General features: G+C 44.4%; 1 long non-coding RNA gene across 1 annotated transcript; it reads right to left on the minus strand.

The window, feature by feature from the left end:
- Nucleotides 1-7,507: 7,507 nt before the first annotated feature.
- Nucleotides 7,508-11,098, minus strand: LOC114001936. The gene is made up of 4 exons (XR_005562603.1): nucleotides 10,658-11,098; nucleotides 9,087-9,167; nucleotides 8,211-8,313; nucleotides 7,508-7,615 (listed from the first exon to the last, which is right to left on the minus strand). It is a non-coding gene; the product is annotated as an uncharacterized LOC114001936 (long non-coding RNA).
- Nucleotides 11,099-12,202: the final 1,104 nt, after the last annotated feature.

A 12,202-nucleotide genomic window follows, 5' to 3' on the forward strand; every position in this document is an offset into this window, starting at 1 on the left:
AAGGCCATGAAACCTGGACTGGTTGCACCAGGGTAACAGACAATTTAAAATCAATTCCCTAGTTCCGTCTCTCTCCATCAGCAGAAGGTAAAGCAAAACTTTCAAAGTAAATGCTTGATTTACAAGTGAATCTGTGGATGTAGATCTTATGATAGAAATAAACTCATTAATAATTGCCTGCCAACTTGATAAAAATCTGCCTAGGATATCAGTGCTCTTGGTCACTAAAAGCTACTTTGCAATCCAGAAAAAAAGCTGATTGCTTTTCCAGAGAGAATAATCACATATGGGTGAGAATGGGATCATGCCCACAACTTGAATTATCATTTTCAGGTGATGCAAGTGGGAAGGTATATGCCTTTAATTGGCAAGTCCTGTATTGCTACAGTGTTGATATAGCCTATTTCATGAGTATTGCTCATTTCTACACAAGATTTAGAGATATCAAAAGTAAACAAATGATCTATGGGATTGTTTTCCTTCACTTTTAACATCAACATTAGAGTTGCATTTTGTAACTTCAATGCAATTTCTGTTTTACCATGTTGTAACATTATTTTTGTCTCAAAAAAAATCTACATCATTTCTTCTACAGAAGTTATTACACTGCAAAAGCAAAAGTATTTCGGATTCAGTCATGAGCAATATGTTAATGATGTAGTACAGCACTCAGCAAAATAATGTCAACATTATCTGCAATCTGCACAGCAAAAATGAAATGTCAGCCAATTCCACCAAATGGCAAATGCTTTTACTGTTCAAGGAGCTGATTTATAAATCTGTTAGCTCAGACAAGATGACATAAAATAGGAAATCGGAAACTTGGGAAGGGGAGGAAGAAAAGTAAAAGCTCTATTGATTTTTCTTTTAACACTTCCTCTATGGTAAATTGTAGGATTTTGTAGATCTTCTTTTCCCAGTGGTAAACTTCATCACCATAATGGGTAAAGGTAGAAGAATCAATATAGTTCAGATTTTTAGAGAAAAATATTCTAAAAAAAAAAATATTTACTTTTTGCATAAGTGCAACCTACTTATATGCAAAATAAATCCTGGAAGCATTTTTAAGCTCATTAACTTTTTCCATAAAATCCATCTTCTATATTTAAGACCAATAGGAAGTGGACAGGCTTGTGTCTCATCCAGTCTATTTAGTGTAGGAGTTGCACAGGATTTGCCTTCTTCAACACAACACAGTAAATATGACTGAGTTGTTTAGATAGCTTTTACATACACAAGTGGATTCGCCTTCTTTCTTTCTTATATATATTGCCCTAAAAATTGCATAGATGTGCGTCTGGTATAGGGACTCTTGCCATTTACTGCAGCATCAGTCACATCAGTTGCAGTGATTAATAGGAAGTGTGGAAAATTTCCTTCAAAATCCTTATTGGAGTTCAAAAATGCCAAATTGAGTCTTTCAAGCCAGGTCACTGAGCTTCTTCTGTCAGTTTAGGTAAGATGGCAGAAAGAGGTAATCATTAAACCAGAGAGAATAGATGTCATTAGACAACATTCTTAATATTGATTTGAAGTAACATTGGTCAATATACTGATAACATTGGTTATCTAAGCTGGAAACACAGCTCGGGCTATAAATGCCAATAAGCAACAGAACTATTTTTCACTGGACTACATACATTCTTTGACTGATGCGGTTCTGAAAATATCACCCAATAATGACATAATTAATTAAGCATATAAAATTACTATTTTTTTTAATAAGTGGAGACACTCTGTGGAACAGACAGAGAAGATTTTCTGAAAACTTTCAATAAATTTTTTCTTTGTTTCTTACTTAATCCAAACAAAACCAGTTTGCATTGCTGGAAATTCATAGAGATTGTTTTATTTGAGTGTTATTTCATCCTGAGAGAATGAATAAGCACAAACTCTACATGTTTATGATATTGCCAGTTTACTTCTTGGCAAAACTGAAGTGACTTGTCTTTGCAGCCTTTTCACAGTGCTTTTGGATGGTTCACACATTTTTCTATCTGAAGGTGGGAAAAGTGTCCCTATTCATGTCAGGTGAAGAAAGGCCCCAGTCAGAAGAGTCTTTTCTTTATACTGCATTTATACAAATAAGTGAAAGCTTGCCATAAAATATAAAGGAGATAGGGGGGACAAGGGAGGAATCCTTCCCCTAGTGCTGTCTGAGTCAGCAGTGCCCTGGCAGCCAGGAGAGCCAACCGTGTCCGGCGAAGCATCTCCAGCTGGTCAAGGGAGAGGATTACCCCACTCTGCTCTGCACTGGTGCAGCCTCACCTTGAATATTGTGTGCAGTTTTGGGAGAAAGATATTAAGCCATTAGAGAGCATCCAAAGGAGAGCAATGAAGGTGGTGAAGGCCCTTGATGGGAAGCCATATAAGGAGCAGCTGAAGTCACTTGATGTGTTCAGCCTGAAGAAGATAAGACTGAGGGGAGACCTCATTGCAGTCTACAACTTCCTGGAATGGGGAAGAGGGGTGGTAGGCACTGATCTGTGCCTCTGTGGTGACCAGTGACAGGACCCAAGGGAATGTCCTGAAATTGTGTCAGGGGAGGTTTAGGTTGGATGTTAGAAAGAGATTCTTCACCCAGAGGGCAGTTGAGCACTGGAACAGGCTCCCCAGGGAAGTGATCACAACACCAAACCTGACGGAGTTCAAGGGTTTGGACAATACTCTCAGGCACATGGTGTGACTCTTGGGGATGGTCCTGTGCAGGCACAGGAATTGGACTCAATGACCCCTCTAGGTCCCTTCAAACTCAGCATATTCTGTGACTCTGTGATTTTGCCAAAAAAGCATTACATAAGGGACATGAGCAGCAATTCTGAAACTTCTTAAACCATTTGCCAAAGGAGATGTATTAGTACTTGATTTTTCAATCTACTGGTTTTCAACCTATTGAGCTATTTCTTAATACTGTGTGAGAGATGTAGACTTCAGTCCCTCTTCCACTAGCAAACACTGGAACTCCCATTTCCCTAATGGCAGCAGAGTGTCTTTGCTACCGAGAGACAGGCTTTAGTAAAACAAAGTTGCTGGTATAGGTGCAGGAAATACTCAAGTAATTTAGCTACTGTCCTTTTTTCTCTTTCTGTGCTATAAATAATCGTCATCCTTCCACATATGCTAGATTTCCTATCCCATACACTTGTTATAAAATTTTCCCTGGGTATTGAAGCTTATGTACCTACTTCAGAACTGTGAATTCTTGTTATCAGCAGGTGTCTGAAAATTAGGCACTATAATGTTCAGTACTGTGATGTTTCAACACTTTTATACTTTAGTTCTTTTATGGTTCTATTCCTGAATCCATTAGTAGATAACATACAGAGCTCTGAATTCACAGGGTTAAACTTGAAAGGAAAGAAAGAATCCAATCAGAATCCCCCATTTCCCTAAATATTCCAAAAGACTCAATGGGGAAGAAAACAACAGTAAAACCACAACAGATGTGAAGAAACTGAGATGTTGTTGAAAGTTAAAAGACAAGTACAGCACTCATTTGCTATTCAGAAAGCAATGATTAATCATCTATTTTTAAAGCAGGGGTTCTGTTTGGTGCTAATGTATTTCCCAAGATCATCATCCAGACCTTCACAGTCATTGAGTAAATAGCAGCAGATGTTGATTTGTTAGACCACATCATTCAGCTAAGATTAGATATTAAATAAAAATAGACATGCTCAACAGAATCTCGCCCTTAGTTTAATAAAACTACACCAAAATGGTAGGAGGAAGCTGTTCTCAGAAACACACTGTCTCTTCAAGCCTGAAAAACAATGTTCCCTTCTCTGACTACTATTGCAATTAGTATGTGTCAGATAGACTTCACACCTCGTCTAGAAGTAGAAACTTTATCCAATAATGGCTAAAAAAAATTTGCCAGATAAAGTCCTTGAGAGCCACCTTCTGTTAGTGTTTGTATAAGCATTATTTAAAAAGAAGGAGAAAAGAGTAAATATTTTTAAAGGGTGGTCAAAGTACACCTGTTTGCACTTATCCTACCTCTTTCATTATTTCCTTGCATGTAGTAATTAAAAAACATTGTGAGGACTTTCTTGGCTTTTTGTGAATTGTGAGTTTGCAGTCAAATGAAGTGTAGAAGTTGAACATCTACAGTTTGGCTTGAACTGGTATGTGGACAGGGAGTAACTAACATGAAATGCATTTATCAGTTCCACTTGCGAAATCAGAAAGCTGTATTTTTTATTTATATTCAGAGACCTTTAACGTAGGAGATATCTTTCAGAATCTAAAATTCTGAGGAATTTTACAAGGGGGCCACAAGTCCACATTGGGTCAATACAGCCCAACAGTGCAAATAAGGATGCTTGACTACATAGAAAAAATAATTGGAAGTAAAACAGGAAAACATACACACAGAAATACATTTATTCTGTCCTGTCTTCAAGAAATTTAAATTGGAAGTATAGACCAGTTCCTCTGGGATTTCAATTTGTGGTATTCCAAGTCCTAAGAAAATACAAAATCCATTACTTTAATGTGCCCTTTTATACACGAGTACATGGATACTGGTAGATGGGCAAAATGAAACAGCACAGCTGCCAAAATAACAAACACATGAAATGGAGACAAACAAATGCTGTTGCCTTTTATGGCTTCATTGCTGTCTTTTATAGCTCCAACTAGACAGAGGAACCAAACAATTTTTCTTAATGCATAAAAACTTCCTAGAGAGGAAACAGCATACAAGGGGAATTAGGATAAAACATTTATAAAAATCCTAAACATAAAAAATAAAATTTCACTGCACTTTTCAAACTCATTTACAATTGAAACAGTACCAAAGTAACCCAGACTGAACTTAGATAACAAGTATTGATCAATACACATCATCTAGCTGAAGCCTTCTAGAGCTTTATGTCTTTACCTCAAAACAAAGAAATGAAAAAAATAAAAATTGGTCATATGAATAAGCTTACCCTTCAACTTCAGGTATTCATTCAAAATTGAAATTCATGTTAGATGAGTAGTCTATACTCATACGCACAGAAATACATTTATTCTGTCCTGTCTTCAAGAAATTTAAATTGGAAGTATAGACCAGTTCTATATAGCCTGTCTATACAATCTACTGTGTAAAGATTCATGTTCAGAAGGCACAAATTTGTGCAAAGATAACTCCTAGAAAGCTCTTACCTCCCACTCTAGGTTCTGTAGTCTATCCAATGGCTGTTTAATATTGAGTATATTAAAGAAGAACTGGAATTCAGATGAATGCTTTGTCTAGTGTGAAATATCTTATTTGTTTCAAATTATGTCATTCAAGAATGAAGTTATTTAAGAAATAAAAATAATTAAAACCCCTCTCCCTGTGTATCTCCTCAAACAAATCAAATGTCTATTATCTGAGCACTCTGAGATTTCTGAGAATTTGGTTCCTCAGAAAACAGAAGCTCAAACCTATTGTCAAACTAGTAAATAAAATATTAGTACAAACTACTAAATAGAAATGACATTATGAAAATTTTGCTTTCCTCATGTCAGTGTGTTTGGTGTGACGACCATTCCTATAATTTTTATGTTGTACTGAAAGGCAGAGAAGCCTAACTCCCAATCAGATTTCAGCACCAAAATAAACTCTTGAGCTCTTGAGCCCATAAAAAATATAGCTATATTGCCTGAAAGAAGATTGCCTAATCTGCCCCATCATTTAGCAGCACTTAAAGTCCAAATGTAACTAAAATAGATAATCCCTAAGTGACCTTGTAAGTAAGTATCTAACTAATACTTATTCCAGCATTATACAGCACATACACAAATGCTAGTTTGCATCAGGAAAAAATACAGATTTTTCAACAGAATGCCACAGTTACACTACTGTATTGTTTTAGCCTCAAATGGCTCAAGCGACGCGACAAAACTCATCTGGATTGGTTTACAATTAGCCAAACCAATAATCTCTGCACCAAAAATTATTTTACATCCTAAATCGACTTGAATCATCCTAAGATCTCCCAGCTTTGTCCATAAGATTTCTTTGGAAAAGAAAAGAATCTGAAACACTAAGTAAAATAGGAAAAGTTCGACCTTATTTATATACATCAGAAAGTTCGAGCTCAGTTCTAAGCTGCCCTAAAAGATGGAATCCCTAAACTATTAATCACTAGCTTCAAAGGATGTAAAATCAGATCACAGTCAAAGAAAAAATCTAGCATGACATGGTTCATATCCACAACCATCTGAGTTATCTTTGAGTATTAATTCCATTACATCTCCGCTGTATGTTTTTGTCACAGTATAAGACTAGATAAGAGTTATTTAAAAGTAATTAATAGATTCACCCTTTGCACCGCTGTTTGAATAGCGTTTACTTTGCTAAATTAATAGTAGAATATTTAATGACTGTCAGATTTTCCTAAACAATGGAAGATAAATCTATCAGCCCACAAATCCCCATAAAACAATTAGAGGAGAATTAATGAATGTTAGATCTTTGAGAACAAAACAATAGTCTTCGTGTTGTGTAAGAAAGACTCTATTTTTAATAATTCTGAAAATGTCATGCAAAAATCAGACAATTGTTTTTTGTGACTACCTCGTCCATTAGGTACGTCTAGGATCATTGAAGTTATTCTTATATTCATTGAATGGAACTACTGCATTATTGTCAAATAATTCAACTTTTTAATCACATATAAAACATAAGTAGTTCAACAGGTTTCCCAACATTTTTGTAGTTTAAGCAAAGATGTACTTATTTTGACAGAAGTAGTGTTGTACCCTTTTATAGTAAGCACAACTACTTCATAAACCTAGAGCTATTTACAGCAACAGTCTTCTTTTTTTATGAATGATATTTGGTAATATTTATGAATTCTTTTATCTCCAAACGCAGAGGGGTGAATGGAGGTCAGTGGGGCAGGGATGGGCTCACCAGTCACATCACATTACAAGGAACAAGGAGCAGTGAGGCAGGAGCCCCTTTCCCTCCTCCTCTCAGCAGCAGCAGGACAGGAGGCCTCTACAACCCAGTGCAGGAGCTGCCATGGTGCCTCCTGCCCCTTCCAGCTAATCAGACAAAACCAAACCGTGTCCAGCCCACCGATCTGTTGGCAGAGTGTCCAGCTCCAGTTTTCCCAAAGGTTTTCCTCTCAAAGGATCTTTACACAAAGGAGTAGCTGCACCTGCCACCGAAGTGCTGCTCCCTGTCAGAGGAATGTTACAGCTCCAAACCCCCCGCAGCAGGTCAGTCCAGGACACAGGGAGGGACCTTTAATCACCTCCCAAGAGGACTCTCTACCTCTGAGGGACACTTCTGTCATCACTCGAGCCAGCCCCTGCCTGTCACCCCCGGGAAGCTGTTTGTCACCAAGATTCTGGCTCCAACTAACACCCCCAGGACCAGCTCGAGTGTAATTCTGCAACAAGGTCACTGCTTCCCACTGAAGGGCCACAGGAAGATCCCAGCATGGACCTCTCAGGGTTTAAATGCCCTTCAGTCAGGGAACCCTGAGCTCTCACACCCTGCTGACCCCAGAAAGGGGCACTGCAAACTCACCTAGAAGAGTTTCTCGTAGCATTTGTCGCAGTGCACAATGTCCCGGTGGATGAATATTTTATCCAGGAGATCTCCCATTGCTTTGTGGCAAATTCCACACTGCCAAAGGGAAAACAAGGAAGTCAGAGAGCAACCAAAGCCCCCCACAGTAATGACAGCAAGGAGAGAACAATCTCTGCATCGTTTTGTAAGGGGCTGAGGGTGTGACCCTTGAGGCTAAACAGCAAAATGGACCTGGAGGCCTCCTCCTCTCACCCTCCCCATCCCTCCTCCTCCCACCCTCCCCATCCCTCCTCCTCTCACCCTCCCCATCCCTCCTCCTCCCACCCTCCCCATCCCCACAGACTTTCCCTGTAAACTTTGCAAGCTTTGAGGCTTCAGCCAGCCCTGTGTTGGGGCACAGAGGCCACAAAGCAGCAAGTCTGCCCCAGGGACAGCGACATGAGGGTGTCCTGAGTGTGCTGCTAGTGATAAAGAATCCTCCTTGTTCTAACACACATTTATTCCAGCCCCTGAAAAACTTGGGGGGATGCAACCAACACCTGGGACTGCCCAACTTCGTTTGCCCCGACGCGACACGAGCATTTGGCACACGCTGGATCCATCACTCTGAAAGCCTGAGGATGGAATTTGCACCAATACCCTCCCTCCCCCTCCATTCCCAGCAGCTCAGGGAAGCAGCAGAGAGGTTTACCCTGAAGCAGTACTCGTGGCAGTGGATGTTCAGGTGCTCTATGATGATCTTGGGGCAGTCTCGGATCTCGCGGCTGCAGTAGCTGCACACGGGGTCACTGGACCTGGGCAGGACAGAAGGATGGATTCCTCTGCAACACCAGCTGGTTCCACTCCCAGCACTGGTGGCAGAGGCTTTTACCAAGCCCTGTGAGCAACCAGCTCCCACATGTGTCAAGTGACAGTACAGAGGGACAGGTGCTGTCCCAGGGGTGCAGGACAGGTCTTAGAATCATGGAGTGGTTTGGGTGGGGAGGAACCTTAAAGCTCATCTCCTTCTACCCTCCTCCTGTGGGCAGGGACACCTTCCACTAGCCCAGGTTGCTCCAAGCCCTGTCCAACCTGGCCTTGGACACTTCCAGGGATCCAGGGGCAGCCACAGCTTCTCTGGGCAACCTGTGCCAGGGCCTCCCCACCCTCACGGGGAAGAATTTCCTCCTAATATCCCATCTAAACCTACTCTCTGTCAGTTTGAAGCCATTCCCTGTGTCCTGTCACTTCAGGCTCTTGGAGATAGTCTCCCTCCATCTTTCTTGCAGGGTCCTTCAGGTCCTGGCAGGCCACAATTCGGTCACCCCAAAGCTTCTCTTCTCCAGACTGAACAATCCCAGCTCTCTCAACCTTTCCTCCCAGCAGTGCTGCTCCATCCCTCTGATCACCTTCCTGGCCTCCTCTGGCCTCTCTGACTTCAAGGCAATGTCACTGTATTTTCCAAAGATCCCTCCATGCTGCTGTTCCACCAAACTCCCCCTCCAATATCCTCAGAAAATCAAACCCTTCCAGTCATTTCTGGGTCAGGGTTTGCTGAGCCCCCCAAGGCAGCCCTGACCTGTCCTACCTGTGCAGGGGAGCACTGGACAGGTAACTGTGGTGGCTGTAGCTGGCTCTGTCCACATCAGTCAGATCCACAAGGCTGCCACTGGAGATGGAGAAAACACAGGAAGAGAATCTCAGCTGGAATCATGAATCATGAATGCAGGGATCTGGAATGTCCCAGCACCTGTTCCTTGGGGAGAAGCTCCCCAAGTTTCCTTCCCAGCAGGTCAGCATAGGACACGAGGAAGGACATTTAATCACCTTTAATTACAACCCTGCACCTCTAAGGGACATTGGGAACATCCTGGAGGAGGGAGGGAGCAGGAGGAAGCAGTTTCTTTCCCTGCTCCCTCATTTAGTGTTGCCCTTTCCATCAGGGAAATGCCTCTCCAGGGCTGGTTAGAGGGTCAGGCAGCCCGTGCTGGGGGTCCCACTCCAGGAGCTGGGAAATGGAGCTCAGGAAGGGGCTGAGAAGAGCCAAAAACTTGGGCAGTGCAAGCTCCCTCTGCTCTCTCCCTTCTCCAGTATATTCCCAACCCCATGCTCCCACCCCTTGCCAGCCATCAGACCATCCACCAACCAGGTTATCTCATTAAAAAGTCAGAAAAGGCAGGATTAGGTGGGCTGGGAGCAGGGATACAAGGAGGGGGAGCATATTTTCCACTGGCAAAATCCTGCACCGGTGGCTGGACCAGCAAAGCTGTGAAATCCTGCCTCCAAAACACTCACCAGCAACACTCCTCTGGATGTTCTCTGGAAATAGGACCTGTTTTCATTGCTCACTGAACTCCCAAACCCTGCCCTATTCTGCAGGAAAAGGCAGGGAGCACATCCCTAGTCTCACCCAGCTGAGTGTTCCCTCCCTGCCTGGCTCTCCTGGATATTTGGCTTATCTTGGGCTGCTGACAGTGGCTTTGCTGAGCTCCAGGACAGGCTGGAGATTTCCAGGCTGTAATCAGCTCCCCCAGGAATGCTAGCACAGCGCTGAGGGAGGCTCAGTGCCAGCGGGGAAGCATCAAACTGGGGTTAACTGGTGCCACAGCACTGGAAGGATGATTTACATCGGGCCAAACCCTGCTCTGGGCCAGTCTGGAGCAGCTTCACTCAGTTACCTTCAAGCAGAACACAGAAGACCGAAGATTTAAGCTTGAAAACGGCCTAATTTAACTTTTTTAAACTCGAAAAATAACTTTTTTTGAGCGAGAACCCCCCCACCTCCACGTTTTGCTCACCACTCCCAACCCCTTTGTTTACGCGTTCAGGTGCCCGGCGAAGCCTCGCGGTGGCCAAATATGCAGCCTGAAAACCTGCAGGGTGGTGTTTGCATCCACCTCGGAGATCAACCCGCTCCCCTTCCCTGCCCCCCGGGAGCGGTGGGACAGAGGGATGAGTTGTCACAACGGGTCCTCACCCAGCAAAACTCTGCTCCCCAATTAACAGGGCTAATTAACTGCGGAACTCCGAGCGCTCCAGCCCCTGGAGCCGGGCGGGAGGTGTGAGCTGGCAAAGCTGCGTGCTGGGCCGTGTGTGTGTGACACGAGTGTGTGACACGCGGGGGACACACGAGTGTCCCCCCCCGGCCGCTCCTCGTACCTTCCGTAGCGTGGGGAGGCTGGAAAGCCGCCGGTGTTCACGTACTCCTTCACAAAGAGGATCCCTCTCCTAAGGAACCAGAACGGGAAGCATTTGCATGAGAAAAGAGTGGAGCTAATGAGAGACCACGCGTGTGTGTGCCGGGACACGGGACGGGACGCTGCTGGCCCGGGATAAATCCCGGAGAGCGAGCGCTGTTGCTAAAGAACACCTAATACGCTCCTCTAATTACCCCACCAAAACAAATCAAGTTAATTAGGAAGAATGGGATGCATAATGTAACCCTTTCATCCAGTTATCCGCCGGTTTTGCGGGGATAAGTCCTTCCCAGCTCGCGTCAGGATTATGCACACAATGAGCGCGGAGAGAGCTCGCGGTTCTGCCCGCGGGCACCAAACCCGGCTGGCACAGCGCTGCTTCCCGGCGCTGCTCCGCCTCTGGAATACCCCCAGGGTTTTCAGCCAGCGCTGGTTTCTCTGGGGATGGTTTTGCTCCCTTTGCATATTCATATCCCCGCCTCTCCCCGCTCCCGGTTTCAGAATTCCATGCCCCCTGTGCGTGGAACTGTGCCCAGGCTGAGCTCTGCCCTGTGCCCCCAGCTCTGCCTGCAACCACCACACGAACTCATCAGGCTCTTTCTCCGCGGGGCATTTTCACTGCTGCCTAAAAGCTACAATTAATCCTCTCTCCTTACACGGGCAAACTAAGCCCTGGCACAGCTGAGGAAAGAAAAGCTCTTCTTTGTATTTTAACTGAGAAAAAACACTTTCTGTGTCATAGACATGAATCCCAGAATGGTTCGGGTTGGAAGGGCCCTTAAAGATCATCTAAAAGGACCTTAAAGCTCATCTTGTTCCACCCCATGGGCAGGGACACCTTCCACCAGCCCAAGTTGCTCCAAGCCCTGTCCAACCTGGCCTTGGACACTTCCAGGGCTGGGGCAGCCACAGCTTCTCTGGGAAATCCATTCCAGCACCTCACCACTCTCCCAGGGAAAAATTCCTTCCTTAAGACACTCTCACCTCCAATTCTAATGTGGAATATTGATGGGTCTGAGCTACTGAATAACTTTAGATAGAATCCCAGGATTGTTAAGGTGGGAAAAGATCCCCAAGTCCAACCGTCAGCCCAGCAGCACCACCACGGTCACCACTAACCCATGTTCCCAGGGGCCACATCCACAAGTTTTCTGAACACTTCCAAGGGATGGGGACTCCACCCCTGCCCTGGGCAGCTGGGCCAGGGCTGGACAACCCTGTCCATGAAGAAATTTTTCCAGTATCCCACCTAACCCTCCCCTGGGAGCTTGAGGCCGTTCCCTCTCCTCCTGTCCCTTGTTCCCTGGGAGCAGAGCCCGACCCCCCCTCCTGTCAGGGGGTTGCAGAGCCAGAAGGTCCCCCCTGAGCCTCCTTTTCTCCAGGCTGAGCCCCCCCAGCTCCCTCAGCCACTCCTGCTGCTCCAGCCCCTTCCCCAGCTCCGTTCCCTTCCCTGGACAAGCTCCAGCCCCTCCATGTCCTTCTTGTGAGGGGCCCAAAACTGCCCCAG

The sequence above is a fragment of the Pipra filicauda genome, unplaced genomic scaffold (assembly GCF_003945595.2).
Source record: "Pipra filicauda isolate LSUMZ 115617 unplaced genomic scaffold, ASM394559v2 scaffold1485_size12202_pilon, whole genome shotgun sequence".
Lineage (NCBI taxonomy): Eukaryota > Metazoa > Chordata > Aves > Passeriformes > Pipridae > Pipra > Pipra filicauda.